Here is an 11,193-nt window from a genome sequence, read left to right on the forward strand (position 1 = left end):
TGGAGGGAAACCGCCCTTCCTGACCACAGAAGACTTCAGCCATAGCTGTTACTTCCCTGGAGGCACTTCCCCTTTGCAGCCAGCAGAGGGCACCATTCACTCAAGCCACAGCATGGCCAGTGCCACTCAACCTGGTCCCTGAGAGGGAACTGGGGGTGGAGCGGTCACACTGGCTGCCGTGTGGCAGGGACTGCCTCGGACACTGATGGTGATGGCGATGATGAGGGTGGTGGTGGCGGTCACTGTTCATCGGGCGGTGACTGGCCAGGCCCCTCACCTGCGTGTAGTCAGTTATGTACATTCTGCCACCAGCAACCATGTGGGGAGAGGGTTTATGGTTTTCTTTTTTAAAGGAAATTGAGCATCAGAGAGATTAACGAACATACAGAGCCAGGACGTGACAGTTTTGGGGTCCAGTCTCCTTGATTCCCTAGTATTACAGGCTCTTTTTTTGAGTGCAGGCAGGTAGCGGAGGAGACCCTTCAGATATGGCATAGCCTCCCATCCCACTCCCACCATGACAGAGTTGGCCATACCTGGTCCTGAGATGCTAAAGTCCTGACACAGAAAAGCCACAGCATTTCCAGCTGTTTCTGGGTTCATATGGGACATCACCCCAGGGCTTTTTTATTCATTAATTTAACAGCTATTTATTGAACATGTGTTCTGTGCCAGGCACTGTTCTAGGTTGCAGGGAATACAGAAATGCAGAAAATGAAAAAGTCCAGTCCTAATATATGAAGGCAGGGAGTGGCACTGGGGAAAAAAATGTGTGTAGGGTCCACATACCATATAAGTTGAGGTCATAAACTGTTAAATAAAAGAGCCTCTCTTCCTATATGGACAAGCATGTCTTCATAGCTATCTGGAAGGCCAGGTTTTAATCTGGATTCCCAGACACCTAGGGTACTAGGTGGGCAGAGTTAGCCTCCAGCCCAGGAGTGGCGGTCAGCCTGCCAGTCTCCCAGCCCAGGTTCCATCCTATACCATGAGGGTCCTTGTGCACACGTGTGTGTGTATGTATTCCCCAGCCCACCCATCCAAGCTCAGTCCACTGATCTAGACAAGTAGCCTTCCACTGACCCTGGGCCTGGGAGTATACCAGGGCTGTGCTGGCTTCCCTCAGGACAGATGTGGGGAGGGCCTGGGACCATTTGTGCTGGGCAGGGTGGGAGACACAGGTGCTAGGAATCACAACTCCATGACTCCTTAGGAAGGGTAGGAGGCCCAGAGCAAGGCCTTCCTGCCCAGCCTAAGGGCCATCCTGCTGACATTCAGTGGGAGACAGACTGTAAACAAGATGAATCAGTAAAATAGAACAGTGAAAGGTGAGGCTATAGAGGAAGGTAAAGCTGGGATCAGTTTAGTTCAGTTGCTCAGTCATGTCGAACTCTTTGCAATCCCATGGACTGCAGGATGCCAGGCTTCCCTGTCCATCACCAACTCCCTGGGATGGGTATAGGAAATAAGCGGCTGGAATGGGGGTTCAATTCTAGTAGTTAGGAAAGGCCTTGCTGAGAAGGGGGCATTTGAGCAAAGAATGAAGAATACTGGGGAACAAGTATGCAGTTATGTCTAGGAAAAGTTGCGAATGCGAAGGCCCTGAGGCCGGAGTGCTAGGGGAACTTCAGCTGAGTCCCACAGGGAGGCTGCTGGAGCAGAGGGAGGAGCAAGAACGCAGTGGGAGATGAGGTCGGAAGGGTACGAAGTAGGGCCCACGTGCCCAGTCCCGAGCCGCCACCTCCACACCCGGCCTGCAGGCTGAGGTCAAGGCAGGGCCTGATCCCAGCAGCCCTGGAAAAGCCGACTCAGCAGCCTCGCCTCCATCCCAGAGCGGCGAAACCTGATTCCTCCCCTGCTCCATTCTCAGCCACCGAGAAGGCGGCCTGGACCTGTCCAGGCCTGCGGGCAGCTGCAGAGCTGGCAGGCCGGAGTGGCAAGATTCTTCTCCGTCGGGGGCCCCTGGACTGAGGGAAAGGAGCTGTCACAAAGAAGCCCCGAGTCTGGGGACACAGAGCCCTGGTGAGAATAGAGCCCCTGGAGGTCACAGAGGTGAGGGTGTGGCTCACCAGCCTCCTTTCCCCCGAGACCACACCTCTCTCCAAGGGCTAACAGCAGGCCAGTGTGAGGCGATATGGGAAAGCACTCAGTGCTCTGCCAGCCGGGCAGCTGGGGCTCAATAACTGGTAACTGCCACCATCGCTGTTGTTGTTGCTTGTCATTAGACCTTCTGCAAGTCCGGGTGGAGTCCAGCCCTCAGCTGCCTCAGCATTCCTGTGCCCACTGCCCAGCATGCGGCAGGGGCGTGACGGGCCTGGAGAGGAATCTGAGAGGAGATGGGTGGGTCAGGAATGCCCGGGCTCGCTTCCATCCTTTCCCGTTCCCACTGCCTTCCAATAAACCAGGGCCAGCCGACAGGGCAGCGGAGGGCAGGCCTCTAGTCACCCTGGAGCTTGACAGCCCAGGGCTTCTGGTGAGACAATGCTAAGTAATTTCGGGAATTACTACGTTTAGAGCATCTGTGAGTTATGCGCACGTACCATGTGTAAGATGATACCCTGACGTTTCACTGCAAATCAAAACCAGAGTTTTAAAATGGCCCAGCAGGCTCTGCAGGCTCTGATCCCATAGCCCCGGGACCTCGCCTCCTACTGCTGTCCCCTCACTCCTACCACTGTTCTTGCTAGTCAGCCTCCTGTTCTCAGGATCATGCAGGCTGGTTCCCACCTTGGGGCCTTTGCCCTTGCTGTGCCCTCTGCCTGGCATGCCCCTCACCCCGGGGTATCATGGCTCCTCACCTCCTTCAGGCATCATCCAAATGTCTACCGGTTAGAGATTGTGTCCCACTTCAGAAGTGCAATCCTGCCCCCACCCACCACACCTTATTTTTCCATAGTATTTATTCTCACTGTACTGTACTATGGGGCTTCCCTGGTGGTTCAAATGGTAAGGAATCTGCCTGCAGTCCTGGAGACCCGGGTTCGATCCCTGGATTGGGAAAATTCCCTGGAAAAGAGAATGGCTACCCACTCCAGTATTCTTGACCGGAGAATCCCATGGACAGAGAAAATATATTTTATCCATCTGTCCTCTGGCCTCCCAAACCCCCATTTAATATAAGCTCCATGAGAACAGGGATTTTTATTTCTTTTTTTTCACACTACATCTCCAGCCCATGGAATAGTTCCTGGTTCCATTGTAGGTATTCAATGAATGTTTGTCAAATAAAGGAATAAAGGTGCTTTACAGCCTTCAAGGAAGGTTTTATAAGCTACCTCCCCTACCATGTGGCAGGCAGGATCTTAGTTCTCTGACCAGGGATGGAACCCACACTGGAAGTGTGGAATCATGACCACTGGACCACCCGAGAAGTCCTCTATAATTTCCCTTTTGGCAGTGAGGAAGCTGAAGCCCAGGGAGGCAAGGTAAGTCACCCATGGTCATGCCCAGATAGTAAGCAGCAGAGCTGAGAGAATCCAGGGATGCCACTTGTAACATTGCTTTTTTTTTTTTTTTTACATCTCATTTGACCCTGCAGCAGTCTTGGGGTGGTTGTGCTCATTCCATCCTACAGACTGAGGCTAGAGAGAGGGGAGGAAAGGTGGTTCTGGTCCTGTCTGCTCTGACCAAGCCGTAGAGTATAGGCTTCAGGCCTGTGTGGGGTGTGAGAGGGTGCTGGGCGAGGCGTGAGCAAGGTGTTAAAGTCTTACGTGATCCTGAATCATACACAGAGAAAGTCATTCCATTTTCAGTGTTCTTTCAATCTTTTTTCTGCTTGGGTCAAGGAAAGAGTCCCTTTTTTTGTGCTTTGCAAGTCTACAGTGACTTTAACCTTTATGGTTCTCTTTTAACCAGAGAAGCAAGGCCTAGAAATTAATGACACTGTTCCATCATCATTGTATTTATTTTCACTTTAGTTATGACAAAAGGATGCTGGTTTTTCATTTATAATACTGTTAGTTTTTCATTTAAAATAATTTTTTTTTTTAAGTTTTAAATAGTGAGTTTATTGAAGAAACAGTATTAAGTAAAGATTAGTGAAGGTGGGACTCAGGTATGCCATAAACATGTATACAAGTGTATACATGCCCATGAAGGTGGTACTTCAAAGAATGAAGCTCCAAAATTGAAAACATGCTCTGTTTTTTATCTTATATGTTCTTTCAAAGAGTATCACTTTCTTTGTTGAGGAGGGTATGGGGGGAAATTTACAATCCAGAATATAAAAGAAGAATTAAGTGCTAATCTAAGCGTTAATAGTTGCCTACTTCAGGGAAGAGTGGGAGGGAACTTTAGGGGCTGGAGAAATCTGAGAAGACTTCCTGAAGGAGGAGGCTCTTTAAATTGTCCTTAAAGGATACATGGGAGTTGGATAAGAGGCTGAAAGAAAGGAGAGTGTCATGCTTTCCTTTGCCATTGACTTGTAGAGATGAGAAAACTGAGGCGTAGAGAAAAATGGCTAGGAGAGCCCAATCTGGCTCAGGTCTCAGGATCTTGTTCTGGGAGAACCCAACAAAGTAGAAAATAAACTTAGTCAAGCTGGGAGGGATGGGGATGACAAGAGAAGAAGCTCTGGGTTTGAGAGTTGATGAAGAGCAACAATGAACTTTGGATAAGGGAGAAGCTGCCAAGACTAGTGGACAGCTCAGCAGAGTGCATAAGAGTGTGAGCTCTGAAGCCCCAGAGCCTGGGTTCAACATTCTCTGCCATTTGTGACAAGTTATCAGTTTCTCTACCCGTAAGATGGGGATGATGGGAGTATCTACCTCACAGAGTTGCTGCAACAATCAAATAAGTTAATTCATGTAACACACAGAGCAGCACTTAGCACATAGAAATACTTGGTAAATATTAACCTTATAGTTAATGTTATTACTATTATTGTTGTTGTTAACCATAAAGTGAGCTAGAAAAAAGAGATTAGAGTCAGAGAGGCTGATCTAAACGCTGCCTGCCACCTCTGTGCCTCAGTTTCCCCATCTGAATCAGCTGCTCGCTGGGGTTCTCCTCATGGGCTCTCTCTCTTGGTTTGAGAGCCCATGGAGTGCTGGTAAGAACCACTGCTAGAACTTGGTACCCGCCTCGTCATTAAGCAAATATTTATTGGACCCTTACTGAGTGCCAGGCCCTGGGGATACAGGGAAAAACAAGACAGCCCCACCCTGTGCATCCCTTATAAAGCTCCAGACTGAGGAAGGAGACCAGGACGAACCAGGCAATTACAGGGCAAGTGATCTTAGTCTAACCTGATGTGGAGTCAGGAAGGCTTCCTGGAAGAGGTGACATCCAAGCTGAGACCTGAGGGCTGTGGGCTGGAGAAGGAGATCAGGAGGAGCAGTGTGTGCTCAGCAGGGGAGAGGCATGACCAAATTGGTACTCTAGAATGATCCCTCATGGCTGTGTTCTAGATAGACATATGTTTACATGCAAAATTCCAGGTGGACAAGGCCATTCACTGTTGTTGCATTGTCTGTAAAAGCAAAAGGTTAATCGGAGCCCTTAGTCCATCAGTGAGTGGTTGCTTAAATAAACTGTGTCACGCTCACTGCATGGAGACCAGCAGGCCAGGAAGAACCAAGCAATTACAGGACTAGTGATTTTAGTCTGACCTGATGTGGAATCAGGGAAGGTTTCTACAACTGAAAACGAAAAAGGAAAAAAAGAAAGCTCTTTATGCACAAATGTGGAAAGATCCATAAGATATCTTGTCAAGTGAAAAAACAAAGTTGGAGAACAATGTGGAATGTGTGCTACCTTTTGTATAAAAAATGAGACTACATGAATTTTTTAGATAAATTTGCAGAGAGAAACTGTAGTACAGCCCCGTGTAATAGAATTTTTTCTGATGATGAAAATGTTCTGTATTTCAGCTGACTAACACAGTAGCCACTAGCCACAGGTGACACTTGAATTGTGGCTTCTGTGACCAAGGAACATAATTTTTAACTTAATTATTAAATTTAAACCATATTGGACTGCACAGCTCTAGAAAAATATAAAGAAACTCCTAACAGTAGCTAGTTAACTGCTGGGAGAGGGCTGGGAATTAATTAGGTGGATGGCTGACAGGAGTGGAAGGGACACTTGTACTTCATACCTTTTTTGTGTCGTGTGATTTGTTTTGTTTGTTTGGTTGGTTGGTTGGTTGGTTTGGTTTGATTTTTATTTTTGGCTACACAGTGTAGCACGCAGGATCTTAGTTCCCCAACCAGGGGTTGAAGCTATGCCCCCTTCATTGGGAGTACAGCGTCTTAACCACTGGACGATCAGGGAAGTCCTCCTGTTATTTTTAAACTAGTTTGAATGCCTTACCCATCTCAAAAGTTAGATTTAAAAAAAATGAAAGGAATGAGGCAGCGAGGCAGAGCCCTTGGGCTACCTGTGTGGAGAATGAACTGGAGAGGGAGAAAGAGAAAAGGGGGAGACCTGATGTATTGGTCAGGATGCTGGCAAGAAACAGAGACGAACCTCAAAAGATCAAGTGAGGAGAGTTGGTGCAGGTCCTGTTCTCAGTGCGGTGGGTAGGGTGGCAAGGTTGCTTAAGCTCAGCGCTGTTGACTTGTGGGAGGGATAGTTCTTTGTCGAGGGGTGGGGTGGGGGCTGTTCTGTGCATTGTAAGATGTTCAGCCGAATCCCTGGCCTCTCCCCATTAGATTTCAGTGGCGCCCCTCCCCAGCTGTGACAAGCAAAAACCTCTCTCAACATTGCCAGATGTTCCCAGGGAGGGGCACAGTCATCCCTGGTTGAGAATCACTGGGCTCCATCACCAGTGTGGGATAGCTGGACACCCCTGGGACTAGCAGATGGGAAGCCATCACCACCCTTAGGTCTGATGGGACATAGGACAAGGGGAGGAAATGACTTTTCACCCCCCAGTGAGAGCTGGAGCCACAGTAGAGGGTCCACATGGCAGGAGGTGTGGCCGTGGGTTGTAGAATGCAGCCACTGCCAAACCTCAGCGGGCAGGGACGGGAGAGCGGAGTCTGAACTCACTCTCCTCCCAGCCCCGTCTCTTATGGGTTCCATGCTGGAAGCCAGAAGGCAAGGATCTGGGGCTGGTGCCGCCCATACAGACAGGTCGGGCTTCTGGAGCACAAAGCAGGGATAGAAACAAGCAGAGTACATTTGTGGGCAAAGGAGAACCATCGAGCATACAAGGCATTGTTGTTGTCTGACTAGGGGTGAAGGTGGCTGGGACAAAGGTCGGGGGGTGGGGTGGGCAGAAGTGGGTAGAGGTAATTCCCTGGCGGTCCAGCAGTTTGGACTCCGCACTTTCCCTATTAAGGGTGCGGGATTTGATCCGTGGTTGGGAAACTAAGATCCCACAACCTGCAGGGCACAGCCAAAGAAAGAAGAAATGGGTAGATTCAGGGATCTTTGGAAGGATTCCATGGCTGATCAGATGTAGGCAGTGAGCAAGAGGAAGGCATTAAGGACACGACATTCAGGTTTCTGCCCTGGGCAGCTGGGCTGATAATGGTGCCATTTTCTGAAATGAAGACAAGCTGAGGAGCAGGTCAGAGAAGAGCAATGGTGGATTTTGTTCTGAACTTGCCTGTATTTTTGAGCACTTTGAGGTGCCTATTGGACATGGAAGTGGAAATGTTCAGGTGCAGTAGGGTTCTACCGCTGTGCGGTTCTGGAGAGGGGTCTGGGCTGCCTGCAGGCCAGGGGCCCCTGGAAGGTAGGGACCTTGGTGCCAGCTTCTCAGCTTCTGTTCTGCTTCCTTCTAGAGATGGGAGAGGGAAGTCGCCACCAGCTGGAGAGGAAGGAAGAGGAAGAGTGAAGGAGAAGTGGTGACCCCTTATCATGAAGGGAACCCACATCCTGTCCCACATATTCCTCTTCTCTTCCCGTGGGTGGTTTACTGGAGAGAAGTAAAAGCCGAGGGGCGAGGCCTGAGCGCAGGCCGTGAAAGCAAGAGCTTCAGGGCCCTCGTGTAAGTCACTTCATGAGCCACCAAGCAGCTATGGGCAGTGGGGAGGAAGAGGAGTAAGTCACCCCATCGACCCCGGGCGCTTCCTGGAAGCTGGGGATGGAGGAAGCTGCGAGCCACTGGACCTGGGGTCCTGAAGCTGTGAGAGCACCCCATCCTGGACAACCCCATGAGAGAGGTTTCAAACAAGAGCAGTTGAATCCCCGTGGATGACATGCGGCCAATGAGAACTCCAGAAGGAAATGGTAGTAAAGCTATCAGCAGCAACAACCCTTCGTCTTAAGAAACTTCTTGGGAGTTTTTGAGAATTCCCTGGTGGTCCCATGGTTCGGACCCAGCACTTTCACTGAACCCAGGTCCACGCTTTCACTGCCATGGACCTGGGTTCAGTCCTTGCTCAGGGAACTAAGACCCTCAAGTTATGCAGTCCAGCCAAAAAACCAAAACCAAAACAAAAAAAACTTTAAGAAAGTTTTTAAAAGCCAGGTAGTATGCAGAGTGCTTCCTTTTATCCCGTGCTAGTCAGGTGGCCAAGATAATGGAATCTTTTTAAGATACAGATCCAATAGCATTTATTGTGCCCTATGAGGAGGCTGTTTTTACCCCCGTTTGACAAGAAAATCAGAGCTGAGAAAGGTAAGAAACTTGGCTGGGCCTCCAGTTCCAAGGTTCGTCCTCAGTCCACCTCCAGGCCCAGAGCATTAGCCTCCCTTCCAGGCCACCTTCCTCCTCCCTCTGCCCCTGGGCCAGATTCTCCCCTTCCTCCTCCTCCTCCTGAGATCTCCCCACGCTTTAGTCCCACCCCTCACTCTATGTCTGTATGGAAACAAACGTCGAGATTGGTTTTGGTGGGCTGCACTTTACCATCCTTGAGAATTATTTGAAATGTTGATCTCATGTATTGTTTCCGTTAAGGAAAAAACAATAAAAGCAAGTCATTTCACTTTAATATGTCACTCTATTTCCCCCTAGTAATTCCGTTGACCCTCATCCTAATCAACAAGCATATTGGGTTACTATTGCTCCCGCCGCCTGGGGTCAGGAGCAGGTTTATTTTTCCAGCGATATTAGACAGCTCGGCTCAAGAGTCACCGGGGAATAACTTCAGGGGTTTGGATTGTAAGTGTTTCAGGGAGCTGTTTATACACATGCCGCCGCCCTCCCCCAACCCTGGGCTCTCTGTGCCCACCCGTTCTGTTGCTTAGACAATTGCAGCGGCCCTTGAGCGGTGCGGTGCGGCCTCCCAGGACTCCTCCCCCATCTGTGCCAAGGTCACCTTCCCAGAACACAGATGTCATCATGTCTCTTCTCTGATTAACGACTTCTGTTCCGTTCCCATGACCTACTAGATGAAGTCCAAGTAGCATGTCATGTGATGCCCTCCAAATCCTGGCCTCAGTTGACCTTACAGCCTTAATCCTGCCCACCCCTCACCTCTTCCCTGTTCAGGCCCCACAAGCCACACGATATCTTTTTAGGATGCTGGCTTTCCCATTGCCTCACCTTTGCTTGGGCCTTTTTCCCTGATCAGGGGTGTCTTATTTCTCCTCAATTCTGCCCCCCCTGCCCCCCAAATTTGATCAATTTGTGCAAGCATTTCCTCTACAAAGCCTTTCACAATCCTGGAGTCAGAATGAGTTGCTCCCTTGACACTGTGTTCCTTCCTCTAGTAGATTTCATCCGAGTCCAGTGCTTGTACTAGGCTTCATGTTCCACTCTCCAGTTAGAGAGTAAGCTTACTGAGGATCTCTGTCTGATCATCTCCAGCCCGCATTCACCCCTGGCACTGAATGCAGTACCTGGGACCAGGCTGGTGCTGAGAAATTGCTGACCTAAAATCCAAGACCTTCTCTGAATCCCATCTTTTCGATTCCTGGCTGGTCCCTCCTCTCTCATAGCCACTTTGCCTCTCCTTTAGCCTACAAGTGACTTGGTTCTTGCCCTGATGACTCTTCTTCCAGGAAGTCTTCCAGGTTTGGCATCTACCTTAATGTACTCATCACCCTGAATTGTAAAAGCTTCCATCTCTCCCACCAGTCTGAGGATGCCTTGAGGGGAGGGGTTGTGAGTCTAGCCAAGGGCAGGCACCTAGGGGTAGTTCATAATTATAGAGCACTTTCTGCACCAAGTGTTCGCTTTTGTTTGTTTTTTTTTCTGGCTGTGCTGGGTCTTTGTTGGGGCACACAGGCTTTCTCTAACTGTGGTACAAAGGCTTATCATTGCAGTATCCAGGCTTCTCTAGCTGTGGCATGCTGGCTCTAGAGCACTAACTCAGTAGTCGTGGTGCACGGGCTTATTTGCTCTGCAGCTTGTGGGATCTTCCTGGACCAGGGACTGAATCCATGTCCCCTGCATTGGAAGGCAGATTCTTTAACCACTGGACCACCAGGGAAGTCCAGTCAAGTGTGTTTTGAGTACTTTATGTATATAAGCTCATTTATGTGTCAAAACAGACATGAGCTAGGTAGCATTAGCCCCAATTATAGGGAAGGGCAAACTTAAACTAGAGAGATTCTAAACTTACCCAGAGTCACACAGCTAGGAAGCAGAGAAACAAAGGTTTTAACCCAGGCCATCTGACTCTCATGCTAACTTTTCCCCATGGCACATTATTAATTGTATAATTGAGTGACCAGAAGTGGGATATGGCACTAAGGAGCCGGGCACACCCTGGGCTCCTGCTTATCTTCCCTCAAGAGACAGTCCCACACCAGTCCCGGAGAGTTGCCCAAATGCAAGGGCAAGATCTGTGCTAATAAAGCATTCTCGGTGAATTGCATTTTAATAAAGACTCATTGTTCTCCTCTGTCCAGGGAGCCGCCCCATTTCCTGCTGCCCCACAGGGAGGTCCTGGGAATGGTTAACAGGGCTTTGCTGTTGAATAACCTCTGGGGTAGCTTCAGTAACAAAAGACCTCTCAGCACCAGGCCAGCCCCCAGACCGCTCTCCTTGCTGGTGGGCACAATATATGGCTCAAAATTCTGAAATATGCACATCATTTTTGACCCAGTAACTCCACTTTCAGAAACTTACCCTAAAGACCTCTCTATAGAATTCATCAAAGTCGTGTATATAAAGGAGTTCCTCATAACACTGTTTATGAGAATAAACACTGCGAGGAAGGGGGGCGGGAAACCTAGGTCCATCAGAAAAGGAAATAGTTTAATAAAATATAGGCATCTTTAGTGGAAAATTATGCAGCCATTAAAATGCTGTTAGGAATCTATGTTTATTGATGTGGTAGGTTGTCCATGAAA

This window comes from Cervus elaphus, chromosome 4 (genome assembly GCF_910594005.1).
Source record: "Cervus elaphus chromosome 4, mCerEla1.1, whole genome shotgun sequence".
NCBI classification, from domain to species: Eukaryota; Metazoa; Chordata; class Mammalia; order Artiodactyla; family Cervidae; genus Cervus; species Cervus elaphus.